This window comes from Coptis chinensis, chromosome 5 (genome assembly GCF_015680905.1).
Source record: "Coptis chinensis isolate HL-2020 chromosome 5, ASM1568090v1, whole genome shotgun sequence".
Classification (NCBI taxonomy): domain Eukaryota; kingdom Viridiplantae; phylum Streptophyta; class Magnoliopsida; order Ranunculales; family Ranunculaceae; genus Coptis; species Coptis chinensis.
In genome coordinates this window covers 75,868,748-75,883,285 of record NC_141460.1, presented here as the reverse complement: position 1 = coordinate 75,883,285, position 14,538 = coordinate 75,868,748, and positions in this window count along the sequence as shown.

The window sequence follows — 14,538 nt, the reverse complement described above, 5'->3', positions numbered from 1 at the left end:
TTAACAAGTCATTTTATGTGGTGGGTCAAGTATGGAGATTAATCCTATTCAAATGTTTCTTGGAAGAACCACAAGTACTCCTGTCTTGTTGCAAGAATACTTGGACTCTTCATGTTTTCTTGAAGATGGAGATATGACTGCTGAATTTGTATATTAGTGGTGACGTTTTCGTCAGAACTAGCAGGCTTGATTCATTCCCAAAGTACATGTATACTTCTAACGTAGTGATATTGATCCAGTGATGTTGTATTTAACCATCCCACTCTCTATCTATATATGTACTGTTAAATATTTGTGAAGCATTTATAAAATGATTAGAATTCATTGTCTCCCAATGCTTCATTGCTTTATTTCCATGCTGTTAAGAATTACTCATACATGAACGAGCTCAATGGCAGATAAATGAGATCAAATTAACTAGTGTACCAAGTAGATAAAGTGCTAAACTACCTTAGCTTTGAACTAAAGGATAACAAGCTATAGATCTTACGAACCATCACATGCATTTTATGAAAAGTACTTAAATATTGTTAACTATTTTGAGGTTTGTAAATGACTTGTTGAGTTCTTGTAGAGAGTATTTTAAGGACTTGTTAATGGTGCACTAGAGAGTAGAGTAGAGACCTGCTTTTTATTTTGAGGTTTGTTAATGGTGCACTAGAGAGTAGAGAGTAGAGACATGCTTTCTTTAAACTTTACTTTCCCAAACTTGCAGACGAATGCAACTCAAAGACTCAATCTTAAGGGCTTCAAGTGCTGGTTCAGAAGAGGGATTGATGGTCTATATAAAAAAAAAAAAAAAAAGAAAGAAGAGGGATGGAAGGAGAGAACTGAAGTGAAGAGAGAGTATCCAATGTTTTGGGAGAAAATCTTGGAGGAATTTCTTTATTGGTTTTGGGATATATATTTTTTTTATTTAATTTCTCTAAAAAGAAAAAGGAAATAAGAGAGTTTTATGGACACACATGGGCTCCTACTAGCGCTGGTAGATTTCACCAACAAATATGCTGATGAACAAATTCGGACTCGGAGCAAATAGAAACTATTCACATAGGATGCCTATAAGTATAATTGATAATTGAACTCAAATCAACTTGTTAAGCTATTCATACCTGATGCACAATACCAAAACCAACAACAAGTGTGTTGTTAAAAGCACTAGATCCCCACTTAAGAAAAACAAATCTCTCTTGTTTCTTTGAAATTCAAGTTCCATATTTGATTGAACTGCATTTTCTGATCTTGTTACATCGACCTGTACTAATTGATCTGAATGATCAGTCACAAGATCCACTGGAACATGCATTTGGGGCATTTTGGAGATACAATAAGAATCCAAATGAATAAAGTAAAGCGAACACAAAGAACCCCACAAATAAACATCATTGCGGAAACAAATGATGTTAATCCAACAAGTAAATAGTCGAATTAAGAAAGTTGAAAACCTAGTTTAAGATACTTATCAAGGAGACATGTTCCAATCATTAGTCAAACTCGACAAGAAATTTAAAAAAAAAAAAAAAAAAAATGTCTCAATAACAAATTTTATCCAAACTCTCATAAACTTCAATTTTTTATCATGCCATCATTACTTTTTGTACAATGAACACTAAACACAAAAGATTTACAAAATATATATACAAAAAGATTCTATAGAATATAAAGTTAACAAAAAAATCAAAAGAAAATAAGGATGCAACACGAACCAAGGGGTTGATCTTGTTAGAATCACTTCCAAGCCTGTTCATTGTTGTATCACGCATGCAAGCAAGGTAGACAACAGCTGGTACGCCAGTGAAATCCTAGCCAGTAAATACAATATATATTAGATGTGTACGGAAACATTAAGACTGAGATTGAACTGCACTTAGACTTGTTATCCAACCTGTAACAGAACACGAGCAAGCTTATCCCCACTACTACAGAAAAGTCTTAAGATAGCATGCGAAAAACGCTATGGTTAGTGTCCATACCGTTTTCCAAAACGCTATTAATGACAGTGCTATATTTTTATTGATAGCATTTTCTGAAAAGACGCTATTGAATTAATAACCTTTATTGACAAGTGCTATGATATTTATAGTGTTTTTTCCTTAGCGCTATTACATACCGATAGCATTTATTATAGAAGTGCTATGCATTTCAATAGAGTTTTTCTTTACTAATATCCCTATTTCAATTGCGTTTTTTAAAATGTTATACCTATTTTATGACAGATCTATGCACATTTTCAGATTCCAGTTTTAATTGATTTCAAAATTATAAATATCCATTAAAAATAAATTCTCAATTGAATCCAGATGGATTTGAACCATCAACCTCTCACTATTATTGTGTGAGCGCTCTTCCCATTTTGAGCTTATAGATCCACCGAAAAGAAAATACTCTCAATGAATTTGAAAGAAAAAGATAATCACTATACTATTTATAATCTTAAATATTACTTATCTATACGTTATTATGAAGTGTTTTGCTACATGTGATTATCAATATCGATCGATCGAGATAACAAAATATAAGTTACATAAGGAACTAGTACACATGACGAAAATTCATCACATGCTGTAAGACAGTCTAGTCAATATGATATTATATGCAAATGACAGACTAGTTACGCATCTCAGAATTTACATAAGAAATAGTAAAAGAATCATTTTTCCAATCACGAGCACTCTTCCATCAATCTAAAGTAACCATTAAAATTAAATTTGACAACTGATACATTCAACATTCCTGATGGTTATTATGGTAATTTCACACTAGTAGACATAATAACTCTGCACTAGGAGAACCATATGTACTGATGAAAATATCTAATTAAGTACTAACCACATTGACTTTTGAGGTTAACTAAGTACAAATTAAAACATTGTATACCTGGGTCCTTGTTAAACACCAAGGCAAAATTCAATCGAGCAACCGACCACTTGAGAGCGGTTATCTTTTGTTAGTGAACCCTTTCAAACTTCCGCACAAATCTCGTACTAAAAGCGATATCTCGCAATATATTCCTCCCTCCCTGGAAATAAACATGCACAAGAAAATACTACTCTTGATATTGTTTACTTACAAATAAAAGTCAGTTTTAAAGTGACAAGTTAAGAAAAATACTAAGAAGTTCTAGTACGTACTTTTGCAAAGTCAAGCAGGCACATCATTCCCATATATATTTACAACCTTCCTTTGGCACGACCTGACCTGGTCTTCATATTTCTCAGAGTACTGGCACCATGTGTAGAAAACAAACACTTCCCATATCAATTAAAGCAAGTTAGATATACAAGAAGAGAGAGAGAGAGAGAGCAGTATGATATGAGCGTATACATCTAAATATGAGTCTGGAAAATCATATGCATGCACAGTAAAAAACAATGTAAGATTAAAATACGATTTCATTCAAACTAGGATTATCCAAGTTAGAAAAGCAAGGTTGCAAGTGAAAATCACTTGCCTGGATCAATAGCTAGGCTATATACAAAGAAAGTAGTCCTTCCTCAAATAGCGTCGGTGTATCTTCCTTTTACTCACAAGTCATTTCTTTGTTTGTTTGAACATATGAACCCTCTCTTGCTTCTGGATTGTGGTAGCAGCGCTCAAGGATGTCATAGATATTCAGACCACTAATGTCCTACATGCAGAGAAAAGCTCTTATAAGATATTTGGGTACCACGAAAATAACAAGCTTCGGATGAAATTCAAAAGGAAAAAAAATCAAAAAGAAAAGCACAAATAAAGAAGTAAACAATGTTATTCAGATCTAATTGATACACAAATACTGAAGTACACATCCGTGCCTTGGTGACCATCTTACAGGATACCAAAATAAATAAATAAGTGAAATGAAATGAATAATTAACTAAAATAGCATTGATGAGCTAAGTATGATCATATAGTCTTCAAATTACTCGCAAACCCCATTGTGCACAATTAATTACTTAAATGCAATGTCACATAACAATAGACGCATAACAAAATAATTGTGTCAGGAACAAAAAAATTCCCGATGTTAGAGATGGGACAAAGGATAAAATAACAAAATAATCAGCTATTGAGCTATTCAAATTAGAGTTGCAACAAAACACATGCTCGGAGAAGAACCTGTTCGAGCACCAAACAAGAGCTAGTCATTACCATACCTGTTCGAGCCCATCAGAGAGTGCTGCATATCAAATTCCTGTATAGACAATAAAAGATTTCAAAAAACAATTATGTACACAACATGCATAGAAGGTCAATTTACTCTCCTTCTTCTTCAAGGACATGGATGCAGACAAAGGCAAAGAAAGCTTGTTGCAAAAGACAAATATTCATCATTTCTAATAGGTCAGCTAAATTTGCTTCAATCTTCACCACCCTGGAGGCCTGGAGTTTCCCAAATTTCCTCAATGCTATATATCGTTTTTTTCTTTACTGATGTAAATTCAAAGATTGGTGTAAATATCACATATTCTACTAACTTACTAAGAGAGACTGCGTCAACCAGATCCAGTGGAAATATCAGTTGAGCATATATGCTATCATAATTTTCAGATTGTACTATCATTCCAAAAAAACAAACAAACCCCAATTTCTAAAATTGTTAGCTTACAACAGTTCAGGTTTGCTAGTATTGGAACTATATTCTAGTATTCTACAATATAAATGAAATCCGTTTTCCAAAGTTGTAACTTCAAATGAAATATAATTTAGTACACAACACATGATGCAGTAAATCCATAAAGCTTGTAGGTCATCACTTGTAATTACTAATAAGGGTTAAGGCAGAGCTTTTGCTGCATAAGTCATAGACTATCCTATCCACCATTAGATCCCATGCTACCTTACCGTTTACTTTTCGCGGGTTATCTCTTTTATCATAATCATCTTTACATATACTGAAAGGAAAAAAAAAAACAATGAAACAGGTAGGAGCTAAGAGCCTAAGGAAATACAAACATTTACCATAAATACAAACATAATAGAAAAACTTCAAGGTTAGAGAATTAGTTACCATGGAAAGACTATGGCCAGTTGGCAACTAGGGATTAAATCACTCAGCTCATGCTCAATTTGAACTTTCGAGGGAGTCTCGTCAATAGAAACTTCCTTCCCTTCAATTAATACAATGATCTCTCCTTTTGGCTTCGCTTAAAGTACCCTGCCAGAACTAACGAAGAACTGTCTAGATTAGAAATAAAGAAAAAGCCCTCTAAAGAAAAGAAAATACAATCAAGGTTACGTACACGCATTAGGAGAGAGAGAGAGAGAGAGAGAGAGAGAGAGAGAGAGAGAGAGAGAGAGAGAGAGAGAGAGAGAGAGAGAGAGAGAGAGAGAGAGAGAGAGAGAGAGAGATTAATGAAGCCATGAAGGTCTGGAAACTCAATTAAAAGAAACCTCATATTCTTTTAGCCATCAAAAGTACACTATCCAAACCATATTTACAGAGTGAAAGACACTTAGATTCAAATAAAGATTATGGCTTCACCAAATATAGCATCTTACACCCTCTTCTCATGTGCAAAAGTTCACCAGATTCTAGAACTGGTACAAGTTTCAGAATATATTGACATTAGAAAATCATTATCTTTCCACAACTTAAGCATGGGAGGAATAGAACTGCACTAAGGGAATTAGTGAAAAACTGAATCACCTGAGCATTTTCATACCTGAAACTAATAGAAGTATAGAGAAGAGGGGCATGTACAACATAATCAACACATTCAATGGACGAGGTTCTTTACAATGAAAGTTATGACATCATTCAACAAGCATGTCAGAAAGGATAATGGTTTACTGCAGAAACTTATATGCTATATAAAATATACAAAGAGACACTAACTGCTTTACTAGTCCAGTCATAAAAGTAAACCTACGTGTAACTTCAAATCAGAGGCAAAAACATTGCAGTTCATCAATATGTACCACCTATTCATAGACTTTGGTAATTTCCCGAGCTATGACACATTTCCTGCAAGTAGAAACTATGAATAAGTCATAATATTAATATATTATACACAGAAAGTGTTAAGGCCTTACGATATAGTTTTATGCATAGTACAAAATATCCCGATATATCGCGATATTTGGGGGTATCTATCCAGATTTCAGAGAAAGATATATAAATATCACGATATGTTCAGAGATATATACGACTGCAAATATCAGTGATATTTTGATGATATTTTTGGAGATATTTTACAATATTTGGAGATATTTTGTGTATATAACAATTTTATTTAACATTTACCATTATATTTCAAATAAAAATAAATAATATATCATAATATATCAAGAAATATCCACAATATCCAAGATATTTGTCGATATTTTAGATATATCTATGATATTTGCATATGAAACAATGCCAACTATTCCCAAAGAGGGGGATATATCCACGATACATATCCAGAAATTGAATATCGATAAATACCCATATCCTGATATTTTGTACTATGGTTTTATGTACCTCAACAACACATTTCATAATGACTTTTGCGAACAGATGTCAAGAAAAAGAATGATAATTTTCTAAAATAAACACAATCACACCTATTCTCAAGAATATTTCCTCTACTTCTAGTACATTATTAGGTTAAGGAATGAACCTCAGAACCTGTCATTCTTCATGGTATCACCACGACAATGTAATTTTTCGTAATTGTTTCTGAACATTTAGATTACTAACCATTTTGAACAAGTAAGAGATGAACTACAAACAACCATAACCAATCAATGTGATGGCAATCGAATGTTATAAGGAACAATATAGTGAGAAAATCATATCGAAAAGAGAGCTTCAAGGTTTCCGATTTAAGGCTGCCAAATACTGTACCACAACTTTAAAGAAGCCAAAAAAAAATTCAAAAGAAGTTTTTTTTTTTTTTTTTTTTTTATTAAAAACAAAGATGAAACTGTAACAATTGAAGATGGAGTTTTTTAAGAAGGAGAAGATGAGTGCTGATAGAAGCTTTTGCTTTGTTTTGAGATGAGAGGAACGAACGAATTTTGATGGGGCGGTGATGGTAAACATGGTGGTGGTGGAAAGAGAAAAATTCAGACTTGGTGGTGGCTGGCTGTTTTGCTCTTTCAATTTTTGGCTTTTGAGATAGCAGTTGTCTAAAAAACGCTATCAATTCTAATGCGTTATTCATCCAAATGCAATCCTCAGTTTTGCGGTTACAAAGATTAATAGCACGGAATGAATAAACACTATCTAAAAAATTTATAGCATTTTTTTTTATAAATACTATTAAATAAAAGCTATCTATGTGACTTTTTATAGTAGGGCTTGAAGGGAATTTCAACTTGCTTTGGAGAAGTATTCTCCCAATCAATAATCTTTTCAACACCCCTTCCTTTTTCACTTGAAAGTTGTCACAGTTACGAAGAGCTGACTCAAGAAGGATCCTTGTGGAATATGGGCAATTGATATGCAAAATATACAATGCAATGTGAGAATGTCTATACAAACTAAAAAGTCCTAGAAACAAATTGCTATAAAATTTTACTGGAAAAAATGAGACCCGTTGAAATAGTACATTGAAATAAATAATTATATCATGATCACTAACACGAATGAAACTGTATACACTTACCAACTCTTGGAGTCTTGGATCTGTAATACTAATTTAATAGTATTTAGAGGATCTTGAATCATAGATTATTTCACATTATATAAATAATATAAATAATGAATCAATGAAAATTGTACCTTGATCCATTGCAAGAGTGATGTCTTGAATCCGATAGCAAAGCACCGTTTCTCTTCCAAATCTTTATATTCTTTATTGTGTTAATTGTTGTAGTGTGAAAAATGGGGTTTCTACACTATTATATAAAGGATGGAGAGAGGACAGTGGTTACACTCTTAATCGTCCAAGTATTTTTATCTCTCTTTCCCATAAAAGGTGAAATAGAAAATGTAACCTTCTTCTCTTAATTAGACAATGTAATTAAGGCATGAGTAAATAGGATATTTACTTACAAGTAACCCACAAATCAATTTAGAAACCAAAAGTCTATAAAATTTTGACTTATTGACCACATTATGGAGGATATGATATAGTGGTCTTTGGACTATTATATCATATCTTACAGGATCATTAAGAGCAGTTAGACTGTAGTACTTTCCGAACTCACCACCTCCACTTTTAGGAAGACTGGTCAAGATTCCCTTGAAAGGATTCTCATAAGATGAACACAAAGGACAATGCAAAATTCAAAATTAAAAAAAAAAGGAATTAGGAAACAAAACAGAACCAAAAGTCATAAGCTAATAAACCAATACTTCATCCAACCACATGTAAGTGGTGTGTGTGTGTGTGTGTGTGTGTGGGGGGAATGTAGATGAGGGTTGCGATTTTTTAAATAGTTTAGATCTTTATGTTGTGAAACACTTCACTAGCCAAGTTCTAATCCAATACGTACGCTTCCAAGAATGGTCTCCATTTGTGAAACACTTAATTAACACGTTCTAATCCAATACATACGCTTCCAATAATGGTCTCCATAAACTTTAGAGCAGTTGTGATTTTGTTAAGAATTTTACTTGTCTTATCAAAATCGGAACATAACTCATAGAAAACTAGAAAAACTATCAATACTAATAATACACCCATCACAAGAGGTTGAGCACCCTTTATTTTTAAAGGTGTCATATCAAACATAAAATACGCCAAAGAAATTGTCCCCGATAGAATTTATATGCCATATTTCACAAAGTTTCACCTGGTCTAGAAAAAAAAATAGGATTAATAAAAAAATATATATAATATGAATTATAAATAAAGTTATTTTCGCTCCTTGGAGAAGGAATCTCATTGGGCAATGAATTATAATCCCAGATGGATCCAGTGTGGGGAACATGGTAAAAAGTCATCAAAATCTGCAAACACAGAGTTTGAACAAATTGTATTAGAATATGACAATCATACATCATTGATATATCTTCAATTCACAAATTTTAAAACATGTTTTAAAACAAAATAAGTCTACATAAACCAGATTTTTAATTAAAAAAAAATGTTAATTTAGCAAATGAAAACCACAAACACCAACAACACAACATGTACACCAAACAATACACCTTAACATCATGCTTATTTTCAAACTATTTCAAAATTTCCAAACTAATGAACGAAGTATGTTTTTGTACTTAAAATATATTTGACAATGAAATTGCAATGCTACAATATGTGTAAAAATATGTTCAAAATGGCAAAGATTTGCGAAACTTTCACATATACCCAATCATACTAATCTTTAATTCACAAATTTATCCTAATCTTTAAGTTTAAATCTAAATATTAACAAAACATTGATCTATCCTCTAAAATAACCCACAAACATCACTTCTACTACTTCAAACACATTTCAAAACAATTGTGAGTTTGTCGAGAACCTTGCTCGTGTTTCACATATACCCAATCATACTAATCTTCAATTCACAAATTTGTCCTAATCTTCAAATCTAAATACTAACAAAACTTTGATCAATCCCCTCAAATAACCGACACATCACTTATACTACTTCAAACACATTTCAAAACAAAATAAGTCTTCATAAACCAGATTTTTAATAGAAACATAGGTTAATCTAGCATATGAAAACCACAAACACCAACAACAACATTTCCACTAAACAAATGAACGAAGTTAACAAACTAGCTTAGCAAAATACTTACAAAGTTTCAACTAGGTTCATTTTTTTTTAATTTGTTTGTTTGTTTTCTCTCTCCTCTGCAATTTTTTTCTCATCATCAAAAAAAGAAAAAAAAAGTTCATAGCAAGCGGGAGGGAGGGAAAAAGTGCAAAGTATCTATCTTTATATATATATATATATTATAGCTCTACCCTCTTCAATTGAGAAAGCGTTTCTAGAGTGTCCACGTGTCATGGTTAATTAAGAAAAAGTAAGAGATAAAATAGGAAACAAATATTTGTCTTTATTCTTAGATATACTAGGTAATGCCCGTGTCTTCGACACGGATACTATTATTGTTGTCGTTGACACAACCTAAATAGAAAACCCCAAAAAATTTTAGACACTCTAGTAGCTAAAATCCTCAATCTAATATCGGTGGCTACGAATTCTTCTAGCAAACTCATTGTCTCTTCTTTTTTCACCACGTCTTTAGATCAGAAGTTCATAACTACTCCATCTATTCTTAATTTGAAAACATTAAATGATAAACATCTTCCCAATGACACCTTAAAACTGATTTGGTGATGTCTTGTGTATTGCCACAACAATTTAGCTAGATAATAATTCCTTAATAAGCAATCTCTGTAATAGTAGCTAATATATACCTACGGTTTCAAACATATAAAAATCACGACAAAGTAATGGTTATACAGCGTGCTGCCATAACATGCGCATGAAACAACATTCAACCATTGTTTCTAGACACAATCAAGAAATAGTACAGGAGCAAAGAGTTGATTGCATAATATACATGTCGACATTGCATACAGTTTTATTTCATTTCATTTTTCTCTTCTTTTTTTCCACAATAATAACTACATTTATAATAAAAAAAAACCAAAGCACGACCTGAGTTCAAAATATGACTGGGAAGGGATTCAAAGGCCCACTTGGCATTCTTTTTTTTTTCCATGATAATAACTACATTTATAATAAAACCAAAGCACGTCCTGAGTTCAAAATACAACTGGGTGGGGACTCCATAACCTGATTCCTAAAAACAACTATATCAACATGGTTCTATATGGTCTTTTAGATAACCAAATATATTCATTAACTTCCAACTACCAGCTTCGTCAGACAACTTGAGGGCACTGTTCACATTCTGGTTTTGATTGTCACCCTCCATTATGAAAACTTGGATATCCTTTTTCCTGATCAAGAGAGCAGCAACTTCAACAGCAACCATCCATTCTGCCACCTCGATCAGGTGAACTTTTTGTATCAACAACATTGTCCATCTTTCCTCATAATTGCTCTTGCAGCTTCCTCCATTGTGCTCCTATGTAAGATGCATCAAATCTGACATTGAGAACCACCATGGCTTCATTAGATGAATAACAGCAAGTCTTGATAGGATCAATCAAATTCCTTACATTGAACAAATTTCGTTTGTAGTGCAAGTGAAACAAAAGTCTCCTAGAGACACATAGAGTAGTCATCACATACTTCATCAGATTTCTAATATATCTTTATTAAAGCAAGCATGTTCAATTTCCTAGAAATCATTTAATCAAAAAAATAAAATAATGACCCGAAAATGAATATTAATTTTGATAGGTGGTGAGCTAATCAGCTACCCTTGTTCCATTGTAAATCACAATGAAAGCTCCTCTAATAATGTAGCCACACGGTAAATTGAACCATCTTTTTGTCTATTCATACCCATGTCCATTTTCTTAAGTTTTATCAACAAATAAATAAATGGGACACAACACTTATTTTACAATTGGAAGTCATTTATTATTTTACTAACAAATGGGACGTAGCATTTTAAAGATGATTCTAACATAAGAAAAACAAACAATGGTTCGGTCAGAAAATATTTCATACTATATGTACGTTAGTCCAAGTATGAACACCATTTGTCTAGCACCTAAATCTTTATAAATTTTCTACAATGAATGTGCATTTGGCAGTGTTATGCCTTCAACACACCTAGAATGTATATTCGACAAATCAATTGCAATGGTTTAGATTAGATGAATATCCTAAGGTCAGAATAATGAAATTCTAATTCCTATGCATTCATAAATAAAAGTTGGCATTCCCACTCTTCTATCTAAATACCATAAAATACTTAATTGGTGAATTAAGCTAAAGACAAATCTATATCTAGGAAAAAAAAAAGATTAAGGATTGAAGATCAACACACATCAGGATCCTCCGCCATCCGTGTGCAAATCTGCTCTAACATCCTTGCCTAATGCATTTTTGTTGTGTACCGTTGTACCCTGGTGACTGTACATTCAAAACACGAAAATGAATATCAAAATGGGATAAAGAGTTCTAAACCTGTAGCAAGTAACAACAAACTAAAAAGCTAATACAAAGCTAATAAACATATACGACCAGTTGCCTCTGCAAAACTATGTGACACATTAGTAATATTGAATACCATTGTTCTTAGAACTTGTTCCCAGAAGTTTCTTACATGTGGTTCTTATATTTTAAGTGTCGTCAATGTAAGTAAGGAAAAAGGAAAAAGTGAGAACGATAGCATACACAAAAAGCAAATACATTCATATGTTAATGTCTGAAACAAATGGTTACTGTCATACAAAGTGGGCACTCGGTGATTGGTATTTCTACTCCAATTAATATTATGATTCGACTCCCTGGTAAAATCTTGGTATATCCTTTTGACCTTTTCCGTCCAAACACAAACCATTAAGAGGAGAGAAAATTGAAAAACGATCTATTAAGAAATTACTCCACTAAGTGGAGTAGGAAAATATCTTCAAAAGAACTAATATAGCAAGTAAATAAAGCATGGAGTCGTAAACTGCCACTGAAGTACTAAACTCGAGAAAAAATAAAAGTTTAAGTACCCATCACTTGTTACATACTTTTTTTTCTAATATTCCACCTCACTATTCTCACACTGCTAACCCTAAGAAGAGATGTAAATAACAAAGATTTGAATCCCAGCCCTGGGATATCTCAGAAATTTATAGTAATTTGAGTTCATTATGCTTTTTTTGGGTATGTTATCAGTACTACATCACCTTAAAGAATACCATTGAAACCTTTTGGTTTTGGTTTTCCAACAATTATTAGATAAAACTATTACCGACAAAGTCTAATTCTTTGTTGTTTTTTTCAACACAAATCCTACATTCTAAGCTAGGGGTGTGCACGAGTCGGTTCGGGTCGGGTTTGGGTTTAAACCGACAACTGAACCGACCTGTCCGGTTTGCTCAAATAGCCATCTGATCCGAACTGATAAGTTTCAGAAACCAATCCGTAACTGATCCGCAATATCGGGTCGATTGTGTCGGATTTTCGATTATAGATCAAATTGGGAAAAAAAAAATTCAATGAGGCAATTGGAGGCTTGGACTCTCATACTCACTAAAATGGATTCCCCCATATGCAATTGCTTCTAAAATTAATTTTGATGGATCGAGATGAGAAGTATAATTTAAACTGTCTTGATTTGTTTTTTTGGGTTATAAAGAGATCATTGAAGCTTCTCCTGTGGGTGTTGATGAGAGTTTAGATCTGAAGAGTTGGGTAAAAGGTGAGGAGAGAGAGAGATGGGATCTGATCGGTGGTTATGTTAACTGTTAATGGTTGTGTTAACTGTTAATGGTGAGTGGGTTTGATGATAACGAAGATGTGTTTAATATTAAGAAATAAGAACTGTTGGCCCATATTTGATCCGTGGAATTTTTACAGTATTCAATTTTGAGTGAGATGTGAACATTCAATGCACATCATTTTTTTGTTTTTTCCGTACCTAAAAAAAAATCTAAAGTTAGAGGGGCCCATATTTCAAAATTTAAACAAACAATAGCTAAATTAGAGTCGGGTCGGGCTTTCACGGTTTTAAACTGTCTTTAACCGAAGACCGAACTGAGGGACTCAGTTTTCTATTTTTCCAAACCGAACTGAACCAGTTCTGTATGAATAACCGACCAAAACCGCTCGGGTCGGTCCAGTTCGGTCGGTTCTCTCGGTTTTATGCCCACCCCTATTCTAAGCAATAGAAATAAACCCGTTAATTAGAAAATTAAATCTTATGAAAGCACATATTCATGTAACGGTGGCCTTAACTGATTGATATTAAACAAATCATGCTGATATTAACCTTGATTCAACAATGACCAAAAATGACCAAAAAAAAAAACCTGCGTCAACTAATAAGTCATATCAAGTATACAAAGCATCAAAGAAAGCGTAACAAAAAGAAAAGAGGTGTAGGTTTCTCAAAACTAAGGAAGTACGAATTTTGATTCAGTTAAATGAAGTTCATGTGATAGAATATGGAAGTAGGTGTACAAACCTTCCTTCTGTGAGTTCTGACCTCCATACTCGTGTTTGCCAATCTATTGCTTCCGTTGCTTAACTACAATGAAAAATTGTAAAAGAAATCCCAAACTATGAAACCAAGAACACATTTAAAAGAAAAACTTCCATCAATCTTTCCTAGGGCAGAGTGAGTCAGTCAATCAATAGGAGTCTATGTGCCCCCCCCCGGAAGCAAATAAAATGGAAAATTATTGGTTATTCACTTAAACATTCAAAATCAATAAAATATTCTAGCAGTCATCAAAAATAGAAAAAACAAGATAAAAGCGACAGTTAACGAAGATAGCAAAGCGAACACGAAAGACCAATAATTCTCCACAGTATTTTCAGGAAAACTTTGGAAACGAAAGGTTCAAAACTTTAATCCTAATCGTGCTAATTAATTTTCTAATCTTAGCAACACAGCTTTCGAGGTAAAAAAATCCATCCCAAAAGCAATCTCTGAAACTGAGAACACCATGGCAAATAAACAAATAAACAACAACACCATGGCACTACTATCTCAATAATCTCAATTAAACCATGGAACCGCCATCTCAATT